The sequence below is a fragment of the Thermobia domestica genome, chromosome 4 (assembly GCF_964235325.1).
Source record: "Thermobia domestica chromosome 4, izTheDome1.hap1.1, whole genome shotgun sequence".
NCBI classification, from domain to species: domain Eukaryota; kingdom Metazoa; phylum Arthropoda; class Insecta; order Zygentoma; family Lepismatidae; genus Thermobia; species Thermobia domestica.
The window spans coordinates 202,210,899-202,227,277 of NC_137457.1; the positions used below are offsets into that span (position 1 = coordinate 202,210,899).

At 37.8% G+C, this 16,379-nt stretch overlaps 1 protein-coding gene across 1 annotated transcript in view; it reads left to right on the forward strand.

Annotated features, from left to right (window-relative positions):
• The window catches only part of LOC145683014 (uncharacterized), an 832,861-nt gene that overhangs the window by 733,825 nt on the left and 82,657 nt on the right, over positions 1–16,379 (forward strand). The window lies entirely within an intron of this gene.

Here is a 16,379-nt window from a genome sequence, read left to right on the forward strand (position 1 = left end):
TCAGGAAACATTTCCATGAAAGTAGGGCGAAGTAAATACAGAATAACTAGGACGATAGTAAATAAGCGTAGCGAGCTGTTAAAAGTACTTACTTAAGTCCAACCATAATTAGAGTTGGATGTATGACGGGGGCGTGATAACGGTCATCCGCCTTATTGACGCAGCACTTTCGAGTCGTTAGTTCTTCACTATTCACTACACTAGGACCAGGAGAGGTCACTCTGCAGGAAGTGCAGGGGACTGTCTCCCTACGAGGGAAGAGAGAGCACGGATTACGTGCTCACCGCGTCGTTCGGAGGTAATGAACCTCTAGAGAGATCATTCCCGAGGTTTTATGTTTCGAGCTTGGGTGTGTCAATCTTACACCAGATTGTGCAATAATTAGAAAAATTTCTTTAGAAGCTGATTGGATGTAAATGATGTAATGGTTTGGAACACTTGGTGAATTCTGATTGGCTAAAGGTGATCTCATGCTACTTATGATAGGCGCGCGACGATTCTGATATCTATAGAGTTTCCAAAATGCACACACCTTCACAAAAGAAAATAAATACAGACATGGGTCCAACTAAAACCAGTTAAGATTACATAACATTATACAAGAAAAAGGGTGACATAAGTCTATACAAGTGATCGGTTCAAAGGTCAGTCTAGCAGCTGCGAAAGTATGAAGGCAGCGCTAAATATAGAATCTGGAGTAATATCAGAAGTAAGATTCTAAGAAGATTTGGTAACATTAATATCAGACTGATGATTCACCGTAAAACAGAGAAGTTATTTCAAAAGGGGAAAAGAGAGAGAGAGAGAAAAAATAATCTTATCGTCTCGTAGTTGGTCGCTAGAATTGGGTAGGGTGTCTGAAACGGAAATGCGACAGACATCTCTGAATACCTATCGTCCTTACAAGAGGTTTTTAAGAAATAAAGTTGTTCCACTGGATTCGTAAATGAAGAAGTTTGAGAATAAGCCTGGGCGATACTCACATAACAATTGATTTAAACACATTCTCGTAAGTTATGCAAGGGAGAACTTGTCGTGGACGTACAGGGTGTTTGCAAAAACACCGCAAAAAGTTTGGTCGAAATTTTAGCCACGACAGCACCTTTGCTTTCATTAATCACGTTGAATTAATGCTCTTGCAAATTATATATTTTTATGCCTTACTGCATATTAGAGGTAGAAGCACAGCAGTTTTAGAATTATGAGTTAAATATATGAGTTGGAATTGTATATTTGAAAAGTGTCTTATTTTTGAAGATACTTTGGAACAATGAAATCTTTCGACAAAAGTCGAACAGTGATATTTGTATGTTAACCTAAACGAAAATAGTGAGTGAATGGGGAAGCAAAGAGTACTAGAGGAATATATATATTAATAGATTATAATCATGCATCCCATACCTTTGTTTAGTAATATATGCAACAACAGTGGGATAGATCTGTTATGTGCATAGTGTTACTAGATTTCTTTGCAACAGTAGAATAGATCTACATTTCCATCTCACAAGGGATGTGTGTGATCTCGAACACTCAGAACCGCACGAAACTGTGCTTAGATTATAAATCGCTTATTCCAAAAATAGTAGTATGAGTCATTGCCATGCAAAATACGGCTGTTGTCCACTAGCGCCATTCTACGGTGCCATATTGTAAATGCACGAATAAACACTTACTCTAGTTGTGTGAAGAGTATAGTTACAGTAGGAGGCCTTCTTTTGGAGTCTTCGGTTGTGGGTTAGAGTGTAAAGTGTACATTGGTATCATGAGGCGAATTAATCCCATAAATGCTGTCAAGCTGTTAGAGGCAAAGTTGCGAATATTGAAACGTAATCGGAGTCTAATAATTCACAAATACAATGAGGATCACGCAGAAATGCATCAAGATACGCTGGATAGTTATAGTGATTTTCAATTACAGGCAGAGTATAAAGCTAAAGTTGTTCCATCCAGCAATACAAGACTTTCAATTCCAGAGCAACAGGAACCTTCAAGTGAAAATGAGCACGAACCAGCTCCACCCAAAATGTCGAGGGCCAGTATATTACTAGATATTGATTAAATATACTAAAGAACATTTATGAAGACTATTATAATCGTGTCTTCAACTCGTATAGCAAACTTATGAGGCGCTGTAAGTGCATTCGAAAGAAATCAAATTGCAAGGTAATATTAGACTATATGACTAACATAAGGTAAACTCACTTCAAGGGAAACAAGCAGTCACAATTAAAAACGATAAAAGAGTATGTAATGTCACAATTTGATAGGGCAAAAGCGTATGGATCTGCTGTTCATTATTTGCATCTGAAAATTTGGGAACTAGAAGCATCTAAAGAGGTTGGCCTAGGACAACTTCGATTACATTTATGAACAAACTTAAGGTGAAATATTGCATTTCATTCAAGCATATTATTACATTTGTCACACATAAAGTCGCACAAGATGATCATAGCATTTGTCAAAAACCACAAGAGTTTACGGAGAAAGTAAACAAATAAGTAACAAACGGAGTGTGAACAAAAAAAATGTTTGGAACAGTGATAGAAGTCAATTTAATTACGAATATATATTCGTTGTAAACACTATTTCATAGAGACGAGAAAATTATATCTGGTATGTTGCAGTATGTGCATAGTACACAGTTAACAATTGATGTGACTTTATCTATGAGTGGTAAATTAGCTAGCAAGCTCTATATCTGTTTTCAAGACTCGCAAGGCACTTTTGGCCCAATGTTTCAAAGAAATTTGAAGCAACATGTCCACGAAACATTCATATAGAGACAAGCAGAAGTAGGAAAATGACGAAAGAGCACATGGAAAGTTTTCTTACTACCGTCTTTGGTGAACATGTACATGACTATGTGAAGAGCGTATTGCTGTGTGATGTGAAAAAATTTGATGCGATAAAACCATATGTAAAGTTACGCGATCATCATTTCATAATCAGACTTCACTCTGTGCTATACAATTAACTTTCTACACTGAAGAACACTCACTGATCACCAGTTGAATTAGAAACAGCAGGAGAGTTGCAGAAACCACCCTACAGTAGCTCATCCGTGCATGTGAATGAAACTCATCGCGCGTGTACTACTGCCGCGTGCTTCTTCTTTCGGTATCCGTGTCAGTGCATTTTGTGATGGGAAAGACAAAGGACCTGAATGCATTTGACTGAAGTCAAATCGTAGGGACCAGGCGATTGGATAGCTCGATTTCGGAACTGGCTGCGGCACTCAGATTTTCAAAAGCAACTGTGCCAAGGGTATATCGTGGGTGCTTGGCTTCCAGTAAAACCGTACCCTCACGGGCAAACTGCCACGGTCAGGGGCGCGTCGGCAACAGGGGTAGGTGCAGACTGACCCACATTGTAGCAACCGATAGACAGACCACAGTGCGTCAAATCGCGGAGAGGTTCAATGCAGGATAACAGCGCCGTGTTAGCAGCCACACAATCCACAACCATTTATTCGCCATGGGGTGCGCGGACAGAGGAACACCACCACTGGGCCTTGCAAACGTAGAAAAAGATTGCCTGGTCAGATTAGTCACGTTTCACATTGGTACATGTCGATGGAGGGGTACTGGTGTGTCGCCAACCGCACGAGGCAACGGATCAATCGTGCCAGCAGGGAACTGTGCAGTATTCTTATATGGAGCATGTTTGTGTCGACTGAAATGGGTCCCCTAACACGTGTGACACGGTCCCTCACAGGTGGACGCTACCGTGATCTTCTGGATGATCATATCCTATCATTTGCTCGGCTGCAACATTTGGATGGTGACCTCATCTCTCAGCAGAACATTGCGCCGGCCCACCACTCTAGGATGAAAGCAGACTGGTTTGATGAGCACTCCTCTGATCTGGCAACACTTCCCTCGCCATCACTGTCACCGAATCTCAATCCCATCGAACACATATGGAACGCCATGGAACGACGCCTTCGGGCTGTGGACCCTCTTCCGACCTACCTGCGGGCTCTCTGGGAGACTTTGCAGCAGATATGGATTGAGATGCCACAACAACACTTCAGGCGCATCGTGGAGCCCATGCCATGGCGGGTAGCCGCCGTTATTAGAGCGAAAGGTGGTGCTACACGGTACTGGGTAGCTGTCTAATTCAACTGGCGATCAGTGTATATGTCTGCTAAAATATGCTTAGCAAAATGCAGATTATGATCTTGACATGCCAATATCGTCGTTTAAAAACTTAATTAGTGTGGCGTTTGATATTGGACTACTTGAATGCAGAAATGTTGGTAAATGTGAAAAGTGGCTTTAGTCAGATGTGCATTTTGTTCTGTTCCGCTTTGCTTTAACCACTTCATTGAAATCCCACAGTCGCACTTTGAGGATTGAAAAGTGGGGCAACACTATCAGGTCAGTGGAAAAGGTTTGTTGTTCAAATAGCGTAATTACTTTAAGGAGAGGGAAATGTAGCAATCGGTCCGGACATTGAAATATGTGTATTTTTGGTTCTATTATATCAATATTTTGTTTCTTCACGTATCCGAAGTTCCTATCTTAGACCTTGCATAGATGATCATTTCAATGTCTCTCGTGGTAAGATGTGCAGTTTTGCACGAAAATGACTCATACCACTGTTTTGGGAATGAGCGATTTATGCTCTAAACACATTTTCGTGCGCTTCTGAGTGTTCGAAGTCACATACATACCTTGTTAGTATCAATTGTTTCACCAGTTACCTACATTATCGCTTATAATCTCCCAAAATGGTACAGATTCAGCTTAGAAAATTCATATTGCACAATTGAATGAATCACTTACTCACTATTATAATCATCAATATGACTTCCCTAATCGATTATCGGGATCGCCTCTGCCAAGTTACAACTTACTTTTCTTGGTAGCAGTAAATGGATGAACTGACTCCAGGAATTCACATGAGTAACCACAAGTGGTTTAATATCGACTCGTAAGAATACCTAGCAAGGGGAAATATACTAGAGCAACGTTATTAACCAATTAGCATAATAAAAGGGATCTTAAGAATAACAATGAAACTAGCTACTAATAAATAAGTTTCACGTCAAATAATTTCATGATACAATCGCTTTGTAAACTCGGGCAGCTTCGCTACTACTAGCTTCCGGTGAGGGCTTATCGAAGAATTATTTTCTCTTCTGTGGTGTCAGGACCAATGTGAAGGAAGGAGCTGTAAGTTTTTTGGCTATCTTTCAAGTTTGATACAAAAATTGAAATTAAATTTAAACACGCAATTTTGAAAGAAAATAAGAAAACTACCGTTATGAAACAACGGTGACAGGTTGTAAAGTTTACTTTAAGTAAAACGGAACCAAATCTTAAACGAAAATTATTTCCCCCTTAGGAAAATCAAATCCATGCTTATGTTAAGACTCAAGATGTCAAACTTGTCCAAGGCAATAGGAATAGGCACAGGCCAGCATTAATATAAGCTTCATGAGGTGAAGTTTATAGATGTGTTCCAAGATAAAACACTGACTGCTAAGAAACACTTCAATATTGGCCGATTTTTTTTCATTCTGAGTATAATAAACGTCTATCGGTAAATATGAGGGGAGAATTTCCTGTCCTATTCTCCCTGGTCGAACTCGATCTCCAATGATTTGGTGTGCAAAAAGAGCCTTGATGTTATTCCACTAACCCATAACTAGGTGAAGATAGTCCTTCCAGAATTTTATTCTAAGTACTCATGTGGAGAAAAGATGGTTCAAATGAGACGGATGCATAACCGTAGTTATCCCTATCTCCGGCGTAGGCAATACATCTTTTTATACCAAAACTAGGTGCTTTTTGCATAAACAATAGTAAGTTAAATATCCAAGAAATTTACATACGACATATCACGGAAGACACTTTGTTTCCAGGAGAAAACGCATTAATTAAAATAGGTGTAAAATCACTTGATTACGTAAATCACCGGAGTGATCTTCGTCAATATATCCTCTGGTACGGAAAACAGAGTTCTGATCAAGCATCGCGATAATAAATTTTTTTATTTAACGATCAATATTTCTGAAGGTTTGGTAACACTTATTTGGGAAGTTTCTCATGAAACTGAGTTGCAAAGCTAATGTCATTCCTATCCTCATTAGTTTGTCGCTATTTGACATGGATTTGTTTCCAAGAGCGAAGCAAAAAGTAATACGCATAACGTAAGATGTTAATCAAAAGGATTTTATTCCGTATGAATGTATGTTCTCCGGATATCAACCAGGTGAAATGTTCGTTGTCCAACGCTTCGAGAACAGACATTGTTCTCATCTCCAGGCTCAGTTTGAAGAGACTGGGCAGAGTAATTTATAATATATACTAATTAGAGTGGACAAGGTGGGCTCTGATTGGTTAATGAGTTGTCCAATCAGTTATTGGGCTGATGACTGGTTGTGACAAGTTGCTGGTCAATGCTTTCTGGTATAAAACAGTTCTCCCAAGGGAGATAAAAGTTCTAAAATTTCCTTGTTGCCCATCAACCTATGGTTGAGGTGAACAAGAAGATGTATTACTGATTGTGAGTTGATAGCCGACATCTCTGTTGAGATTTGTGCCTTCTTTCAAACTTCCTATGGCTTCTTTTATTTTCCTATCCCAATATCCCGAGTTTCAAAAAAATATAGTGGTTTCGGAGAATGCGATCTCATGCCCTTCCTTTATATTGTATTTTGCCAGCCCCGATTTGTCTGCTTGGAGGCATTTTATATTTTATATGTTCTTTGTAGCGAATTTTAGTAGTGCGTCCAGTTTGTTCAGTGTAACCTTTTCCACAGTTACGTAGAGTGCGGAATGCGCAACTTGGCGTTCAGAGCCCTAAGTTATCTTTCACTCGACGTAAAAGAGAGTTTTGCTGGAGATTTGTAAATTGTCTTTATTCCGTGTTCGGATAGGCTCCTGCTCAGTTACCCTGACAATTTACCGGAATACGGAAGGCAGGCGATTTCTCTTGTTTCTTCTTTCGTTGTAGGTGTCTTATTGCTTAGATTGGATGTGACTCTATTCAGGATCCTTCGTATGCCTGTCAAGCTTTCGCCATCCTCGGCTCATCCCCTCAAATTATCACTAAAAGGCCGAGTGAGCTCGAGCTCAATATTATTAGTGACCTCAGTCATGAGCAAGTGCCATTAAATCATCGGGGTCCTTTGCCGAGTTGGATTCAACATTTAATATTGTCCATTTCAGTCGGATATCGAGTCGTGTTCGACATGGATTTTTGTCCAATGTCGAGTGCTAATTGTTTGATTTCTTTGTTATTACATGCAGGGGAATCGTTAAACCATTAGTTTCGCTTTTTTTTTCTAACATTGTCTCCTGCAGTTACATTTCAGAAAGTCATTGAAATACTGACATTAGCCTTCATAGGCAAACATAGTGAGAAAGAGAAGTGAGCAGGAAAGAGACTATTATTGTGAAACATGTTGACGTAAATGTGAACTTTATGTGGATATTTGCTTTTAAAACAACATACAGAACAACAATATATGTAAAGGAAAGCTGAAGAAAAAACAGTAAATTCTTGATTAGACCCTATCCGTGTCCGTCTTTCTTCCCTTCTATTTTTTTTTTTTTTTTTTTTTTTTTTTTGCGAGAATAAAGTACGTTATTAAAAGAAAATTAGTCAATATTTGGAGGAACAAGACGATGCATCACTTTGTTGCAAAATGTCGTTTAAAAACTTCAGACACAAAAAAGGGGTGTTTTAATAAAAAAAACAAAAAGAGTTGATCGATTTTTGTGTGTGTATGTGGAAAAGTGAACCAAGAAAAAGAACTGCTGCTTATTAAGTACACAGAGAAAAGTGTAAATCCTGTACTTTTTTAAAATTTAAAGTTCGACTATATATAACATCCTGCAGCAAATGTAGGGTCTATAACTGAAAACGTATGTCTTATAATACTGTCGTATAAGTCCGCTATACGCACCTTCTATACACACTTTCATTATGGCTGTATATAGCCGGTAAGGATCTCATATACACATGGACGTAGAGAACATTAAGTTGACGTATGTAAATACGTATACGTATGCAATATGCGGAAGAATTTAAATGTCAAGACATCCTTCAGCTACATGATGTAACATCTATGCGAGAAAAAGGCAGGAGGATAATATATGCTCCATACAGATTTCCATAGTAAACATATAGATTCAGTATATTTGTTCAACATAATTAGGTATGTAGAAATTGTTCAAAAGCATTTTCGTGTTGATTTCCAACTTTGCAGATTATCCGTGGGATTCACTTACTTTGCCATTGCCTTCTTACCCAGTTCCACAGATAATGGGAAGTTTACTGTACACAGAATGATAAATAATAGCATAAGAAAAACCATAGACGTAAAGATGTCAATTATAATAATATCAATCTCTACTGCACTATCTTAGCACTGTACGAGCGTGTGGAAGGGTAGCGTTTTAACTGAAATTCACTGCTCTATTACGCTAAACGTAGTTGAGTCTCAATCATAATTTTTTTTTGTGAGATACTCCTATTTGTATAAAGAACATTCTGTAAAATTTCCAGTTGTTTTCATTCAGTCTCTTTTTAGATATTGACCTGAGAAAATTGACGTTAAAAGGCTTTCGGCCATTTTGGGAAAGCTCTAGAAAAACAAAAAGTGTATTCTCAGGACTAATACTTATACTACAGGTAATTATATGAGTATTTAACACAGAAACAGCATATCATTAGTGAGTTTCCATCACAAAAATAATGGTCCTCAAAATTAACGATTAATACACTTTTTCCGAGTTTTTATAGTAAAGAATTTGACTGACTTTCTTGCATAGTAGAAAAATTAAAATAATGTATACCTGAAGTTCATTTCATGCTGAACACACTGGGTATTGACTTGTTCTGATATCTTTAAAAATAGCTTGACAATTAAACTTTCCGGAAACCACGTTTCTTTGCCGAACTTGACGTACATAATTTTCCGGGCTACGTATTTCCTCTCTCTTGATTTCCTTTAGTTCAAACATTTACTTTTCTTTATAACTAAACGATGTAAATATTCCTTTGCTGTAATAACTAAAGTCTCGTTTTGCTGATATCCGTGCAAGTTGGTGTGGAACATCAGTTTGGCTTATCAGCTTCTCATAGTTTTGATGTTACTGACGACGGCCGACTCAAATCACAACCAACTACGGTCGAAACTATGATAGGAGAAACGAAATAAAGTAACAACCAAGACAAACAAACAAAAGAGTAGAATGGACGAAAGATAAAAAAAAAAAAAACAACAACAACACAGTTCTTACATGGAATGAAATTGGAAAAATGCAGTATTATTTGTGAACAAAGAGCGTAAGAAAATGGAAAGTCAATGAAATTCTTAGAAATGGTGAGAAGGATTAATGTTGTAGACCTACGTGGAATGCGAAAAACCATCAAATTTATTTCCAAACGAGCTTGAGCCCGATAACCCTCCCCCTAAATACGCCACTACACTCTACTAAAATTTCTCGGAGTAGATTCTATTTCGACACAGATTCCTAATTAGTAATTTGAAAAACTGATGATTTTTATTTGTAATTAAATTTAATTTTTGTAATTATACATGAAGGTTAAGATCATTACCAAGTTCTCCCCTTAGAAAGCACAAAGGGAACGAGGTTCCGGGGAAATGTTCAGAGGTGCCTGGGAATTTCCCCCCTTTCAATTACCACACTGAACTCATGATAAAAAAATCAGGAAAATAAAAAATGTTAAGCAACGATTTTGTTTAAAATTGGGTAATTTAAAATGGATTCATCCGTATATATATATATACTGGATAAAATTGATTTCAATCCTGCTTTACACTGGATAAAGCAGCAAACTATGGTTTATCCCCTCCCTAGATCATATCTTAGATCCGCCACTGTATATACAGGGTGTTTCAAAACAACACCAACAACGTTCGGGAGGTGATTCCTGACACCAAAATAAGACAAAAAGTATAGATCAACCTGTGTGCACAAACGCTTCCTTTCGGAGTTATAGGTTGCCGAAAACATGAAAAATTGAAATTTAAAGATTCATTGCTCCAAGACTATAGAATCTACCATAGTCGGGTCAAGACTTCACTTAGGAACTAATATATGCCCTATCCAAATATCCATGTTTCGGAATCCCGCAGTACTTTCGCAACAATTTTTATAGAGGTACTCTGTGAGCGCTTCAATTTATAATGCCCGTAACCAAACTCCCTCTATAAAAATTGATGCGTGAGTACCTTAGGATTTTGAAACATGGATTTTTGGATAGGGCACATATCAGTTCCTTAGTAAGTCTTTACCCGACTACGGTAGGTCCTATAGTTTTGGAGGTATGGGCATTTAAAGTTCATGTTTTTGGCAGCCTATAACTCCGAAAGGAAGCATTTGTGCACCCAGGTTGATCTATACTTTTTGTCTTATCTTGGTGTCAGGAATCACCTCCCAAACGTTGTCGGTGTTGTTTTGAAATGCACTGTATATAAATCCTTATCGATTTATTGTTAATACCTGAGTTGGATGTGTGGGTTGGCATCGGTCAGGCGGTGACCGCAGGTTCGGACTCTTGGCGGTGGTGTGTTAGGGCAAATACCATTCTATATTAGGAGCACTAGAAGTGCAGTATGCAATGAACTGGGCTGACGATGATAGTATAGAATGGGCGACCTTTCTGATTTCCAAGGAGACATATTTGCTTAAGTCAGTTTCGTGGGCTCTGAAATAGTATGCTTTTTCATCTTAGTCCTCATTTCTTTAATTCATTTGCTAAACTCTTTATCTCGGAGCTATGGATTATGGAGGTTTTAGTTGTAACTTCACTTTATTCATTATATTAATATGGATAATAAAATAACACAACTAATTAGCGATATTGACGTTTACACAGCTCCGTACAATTATTTTAGATCTAGGCATTAACTGAGATACGATCTGTGATACTGCAAAACAGAAGTCTAGTGTTTTCAGTACTAAAACAAGAATTGAACTAATATCGAATATAATAGTTTTAGTAAAACTATTGTTCATTGTGAATAGATAATATAACGTTTATTGTATAAAATAAAACTCATAATTTGTAATTTCATATATGAAAATATGAAAGTAGCGCATTCTTAAGAGTTATAATCTACATTTAAATAAAAAGTCGCCCAAAAAGTAGCGTGTCGTCCAATTCAAAATTTTGGTAGCGAGGACACTAAAAATAATCACCCAATCCGCTACTTGTAGCCCAGTCTGGCAACACTGATTACGATGATTTGAATTCCGCCTTAGAGCACGTTTCATATGGCCTTGATGCTGCAAAGAGACGCTGAACTTGAATAAATAAACAAACAAACAAACGTAGAGAAAATATTGCGACTGTAACCCTGGTAGTACGAGTACCAAAAATTCACATCAGAACGTAAGTAAGGAGTCCACGCTAAAAGGTTTTCCTTTATTTTTCAAATTTTGTGGTTTCTTTTGCCTGTGTTACGAAGAAAATGTAATGTTTTCCTTGTTCCTTCCTTTCTTTTCCTTTTAAGACTAGACATAATAAAAAGAGAATAAGAAAATAAAAAGAAAACGAAGCGATAGCATGTTTTCTCATATGCTTTCCTACAAAAAAAAAAAAAAAAAAAAAAGTAGCTCCTTTTTTGTTTACAAATACCACCCATGGTGCACTTGCTCGAACATTTCGCAGCAAAAGTCAAAACTTTTTCCATTCTTCCTTCTCAGAGCGACTGTAATGCAATCCCGTCTTTATTCTTAATATTCCTTACTTTATGAGAATTCTCTACGAAAATTGAATTTTCTTGTGTATTTTCAAACATGATAAAGGAGAGAGACGGATACCTATTCAGAAGGGATAAAAGAAGAAAGAATAATATAAGATATTATATTAAATGAAAATTCTTCCCATATGATGGCGGTTGTATTGATTTTTGTGTATGTTTGCCTCCTCAAATTCTTTGTTGTAGTAAATCCATTAATATGGCTTGTCGTTTTCATTACTATTATCAAGTGCTGTATCTTCATTTGAACAATATGTCTACCACAGAACAAGGTTGCCAGTGTGTACAAATCAAAATACTGGTAACGTATATTTCAGATAGATTGAAAATGTAACTTAAACAATTATCGAGGCCGTTCAGAAAGTAAGTTACGTTGGTCAACTAAAAAGACACAAAAATACAATGGAACGAAACACACACAAGTGCACTAAAGCACAGGCTGTGAGTTATGTTTAAACAAATTTGCCATTCTTGTTAAGACTCTACCATAATAAAACACCATACTTTGTATCACCAGAACGGTGCGTCTGTGATGATAACCTAATGCTTTAACCGTTTGACTACCATTGCGTACAGCCTGTACGTAGTCGAGCCTGCATCCTCCCTACAGCGCGTACGTAGCTGGTTCCACGGCTGAAGAGGAATGGCCATGAAAACGTATGAGTGATTCTGGTTGGAGAGAACCGAAGTCTACATGTTGCTGTGACATCATTATAGCATGTGCAAACAATGAGCAAAGCACGATCGTTATGCAACCTGTTGCTGAGAGTACGAACCCTGTTATTTATGATAATGTATTTTTGTTCTTGGATACTTTGTGTCATAAAAGCAGTAGAATATGAAGGAAGATTAGGGTTATAGTTCGCCAGTTATGTTCCGGAGGAAAAGAAGAGTGAATGAAGTAGCTCTTAATCCCTTCTGTTCCAGGTGTCATTTTTCTATGCGCGTGCTGTAATACCGGTTTCATTTACTGTTAGAAGACTGTCTAGACCGTTCTATAGGACTAGTTATTGTGTGCGTGTGAGGAGAACATTCACATTACTGTTAAAAACAATTAGGCTATTTGCATTGTGGAACATTTGGAATGAAAAAGGGAAATTCTATTCTGAAGGGATTTTTGCTGCTTCAGGTTGGCAACACCGACCGGAGATCAAAGACAAGGGTTTTCCTTTTCCGATCTCGAAGTTGCTAATTGTTTCTCGTCAAAACAAACATGTGTGTTGTAATTGAATGCTCCCTTAGGATTGCTATTTACTGAGACAACACTATTTTTCTTTGTCTTTTCTGTCAGTAAGGTACTGTCATCTAAGACTTGCGTTGCAAGCACTAACAAATTTCAGCATCTCCAGGATTAATGCCACCCTTAATAAGGGAAGCTAAGACTGTCGGAGATTGGATTATGTGAACGATCTATTCAGTGATGCACATGAGGATTCGTGTTATAAATTTGAGTCCAAAGCTTTAACCACCAGACTATAGGAGACCCAAATGTTAATTGCAATTAAAACAATCATGGTGTTATCAACCAATGTGGTTGATGATCTGTTTGCACTATTTGTTGCTTAACACCCTCCGCTTAGCATGGTCGTGAGTTTCTGCACTCTATCTACAGCGCTGGGATTCGAGGAGTTAACCGCTTCGCCATTCACGAGGCTCTGGCCAGGAAAGAAAGGTTTCAGGTTAGGCTTGCCAACTATGGAAAATATAAAAACCGGTTCCCCCTCAATATTCCCTAAGATATAGGTCTAAGTGTGAAGTATCTCTGATTGGACCCCCCCCCCATGGGAAGGAAAATACTATCGTGAACAAAAGTGCATTAGCACCTGTATTCTGCATAACCTTAGTACATTCACTAGTAAGCTTAATAGATACAATGTGCTATAAATTAGGGATGGCCAATATTTTCCGGAAATTTCACTTTCCGGAATTGGCCATCCCTACTATAAATAAGGAACTGAAATCTGCATTGATCCTTTTATTGTATTTGTCACTACCTCTAAAATTATCGAAAAAAAAAAGAACAAATTAATCTTTAAGTGACAATTTTGAATTTGGAAAATGAAATTTATTCTTTAAACTTATACTTCAACTACAGGAAATTGCTTAAGAAGTCCTTTTTAACTCTTAATAAATGTGTAAAATTCCTTACAAGTAAATTTCAAATTTGCCGTGATACAGTCCCTGTCATCTCTTTAAAATTATGTAAACAGATGAACAAAATATATTAATCGTTGATAGATGGTGAAAGGTGACAGCTTTGGATTTACAGATACTTCAAACTAGATATCAGTTTGAAAAAAAACAGTCATAAATGGGCTGGTAAGAAGTTTGCACCGGTCACCGGCTTTAATCAAAATAACAGCAATATTTCCGGCCAGGCCGGTGAAAAACCGGACAGTAGGCAACCCTATTTCAGGTGCAAGAAGAGATGAAAATTAGATGGGATGAGGTCTGGTCGTCCGGGCTATCCGGGTAATGAGAAAATGTTTCTCAGAGAAACTCTATAAATATGCGTCATCACGCTCATTGTTGCTTGCTTCGTTAAACCGTCGAAAAAATGTCCGTACAACTGAGGCACTAATGTTCTGTTCACCAATAGATTTTATCATTTCAACGGTGAATTTCAGCTCCTGAACCTGTGGCATACAACGCTAAAACTGAAGTCCGGCTCAAATCTCTTGACGTCTGTCGAAAGCCAAATGTTATGCAGGTGCGACGTTGTTGGATTTCGCTTCCTTTCGTATACAGCCATAGCTTGCAACATAACCGCGAGAAATTAAGATATTGAAAAGCAAAGTCGTTCTTACAAATTTATGAATTGTACGCGTATAATTTGCATTCAACTCAATAATAAAAGCAGGAATAAAACAAAAATACTTCATTACATGACATATATATAACATAGAAGTGAAGTTATTTCACGTTCCAAGCATACGAAAATGTACAAATAAAACCAACGAAAAAAATTTCACGCAAAAAAGAAAAAAAGTATTTGTTTACAAAGAAACAGTGTTTATCTGCAATAGCTTAGGTTGTTTTCCCCCAACTTTTAATACTTTGTAGGTCCACCTTTTCACCGTATGACCTCCTGCAACCTCCTTGGCATTGGTCTAACTAAATTTTTTGTTCTTGCCCTAGTAATTTTCTTCCTTTCCGTCAACACTCAACAATTCGTTTTTAAGATCAGTCTTATTTGAAATATGGCGTTTTCGTATGTTTGTTTCTAGTGTTGCCACGAGACGAGACGAGACGAGATTTCAGCCTGTCTCGTCTCGTCTCGTGCAAAGCATGTCTCGTCTCGTGTCTCGTCTCGAAAAAATGTGCTCGTCCCGTCTCGTGTCTCGTCTCGAGAGCTGCTGCCCCGTCTCGTCTCGTCTCGTTTGTCTCGTTTTGTCTCGTCTTGTCTCGTAAAAAATATAGCAGCATACCATGGGAACGAAAGTAAAATGTAGCAGGCTGCACCATGCTAATCAAGATACAACTAAGTTACAAGTATTACCCAGAACACACAAGACAAGAAATATCACGGTAGCTACACCGTGAAGCCTTCAGCTCTAGTGTATGTGGTAGTCGGTTCGATCTCTGTTAGTGCCATGTGAGCTTTATGATGGACAAACATTAAATGTGTATAGGGACCGCGGTGGCTCAGTGGTAGAGCGTTCACCTCTGGTGCTTGGGGTCTCGGGTTTGATCCCAGCCCCGCCAAGTGAACTTTGTGGTGGACAAACACCCTGTGCGTGGGTTTTCTCAGGGTTCTCCCGTTTCCTCCCACTTTCTTCATTCCAACATTTCATTCATTACTCATCATCACTGTCTCGTTTAGCCTAACCGGCATAATCGTGGGACGTAAAACTCAAAGATTTCATTTCATTTTTCGAATGTGTGTGTTTTCTCGAAGTTGTCTAGTATTCTACCACTTTCTTCATTCCACTAATTTTCCCATCATCATCCATTCGGCCAAAGTTGCCTAAAGGTCTTAAAAATAAATTCAAATAAGCTCACAAGGCAAGGACAAATAGTTTTTTTTTTTTTTTTACACATTTTGAAACATTGAAATTTGTTTCGCCAGTTTCAATACACGAATATACAGCAAATTGCTCATAGGTACGTCGAAGATGAAGGCACTAATGTCAAATAATGTTTACACGACAAGCAAAGTTCGATGTAAAGGTGTCACCATCCCCGACACTATCGTATACTATCAGCCCACTTGCTTTAATTGTTGTGATTGTTGTGATTGGAAGCAGACATGTCTTTCGCGTTCTGCGCAATTCTCTTCGTTTAGTGCAGGTGAAGTGAGGTTTTGTGCTCTTTGTTATGAAGTAAAGTGTGGTTGAAGTTCTGATGGGACTTTTGGTGAAATAAGTTTTCGAATCGCTTCAGTGGTTCAGATGATTGACTGAAAATTTGCTATTTTCAAATTGCTATTTAATGGTCGTTAATGGATTTCAATTAATGGTCGTTATTTTTCAAACATTGTTACATTTCCAACAATGTAGTTGGGTGTAATTTAAATTTAAAATACAAATTTAAAATTTTATAATAACTATGGAGGATGATCGTGACTCTTCTAATGATACCAGTAATCCTTTCACTGGTATTAGTGATGATATCAATAAAGACTGCAGGGCCA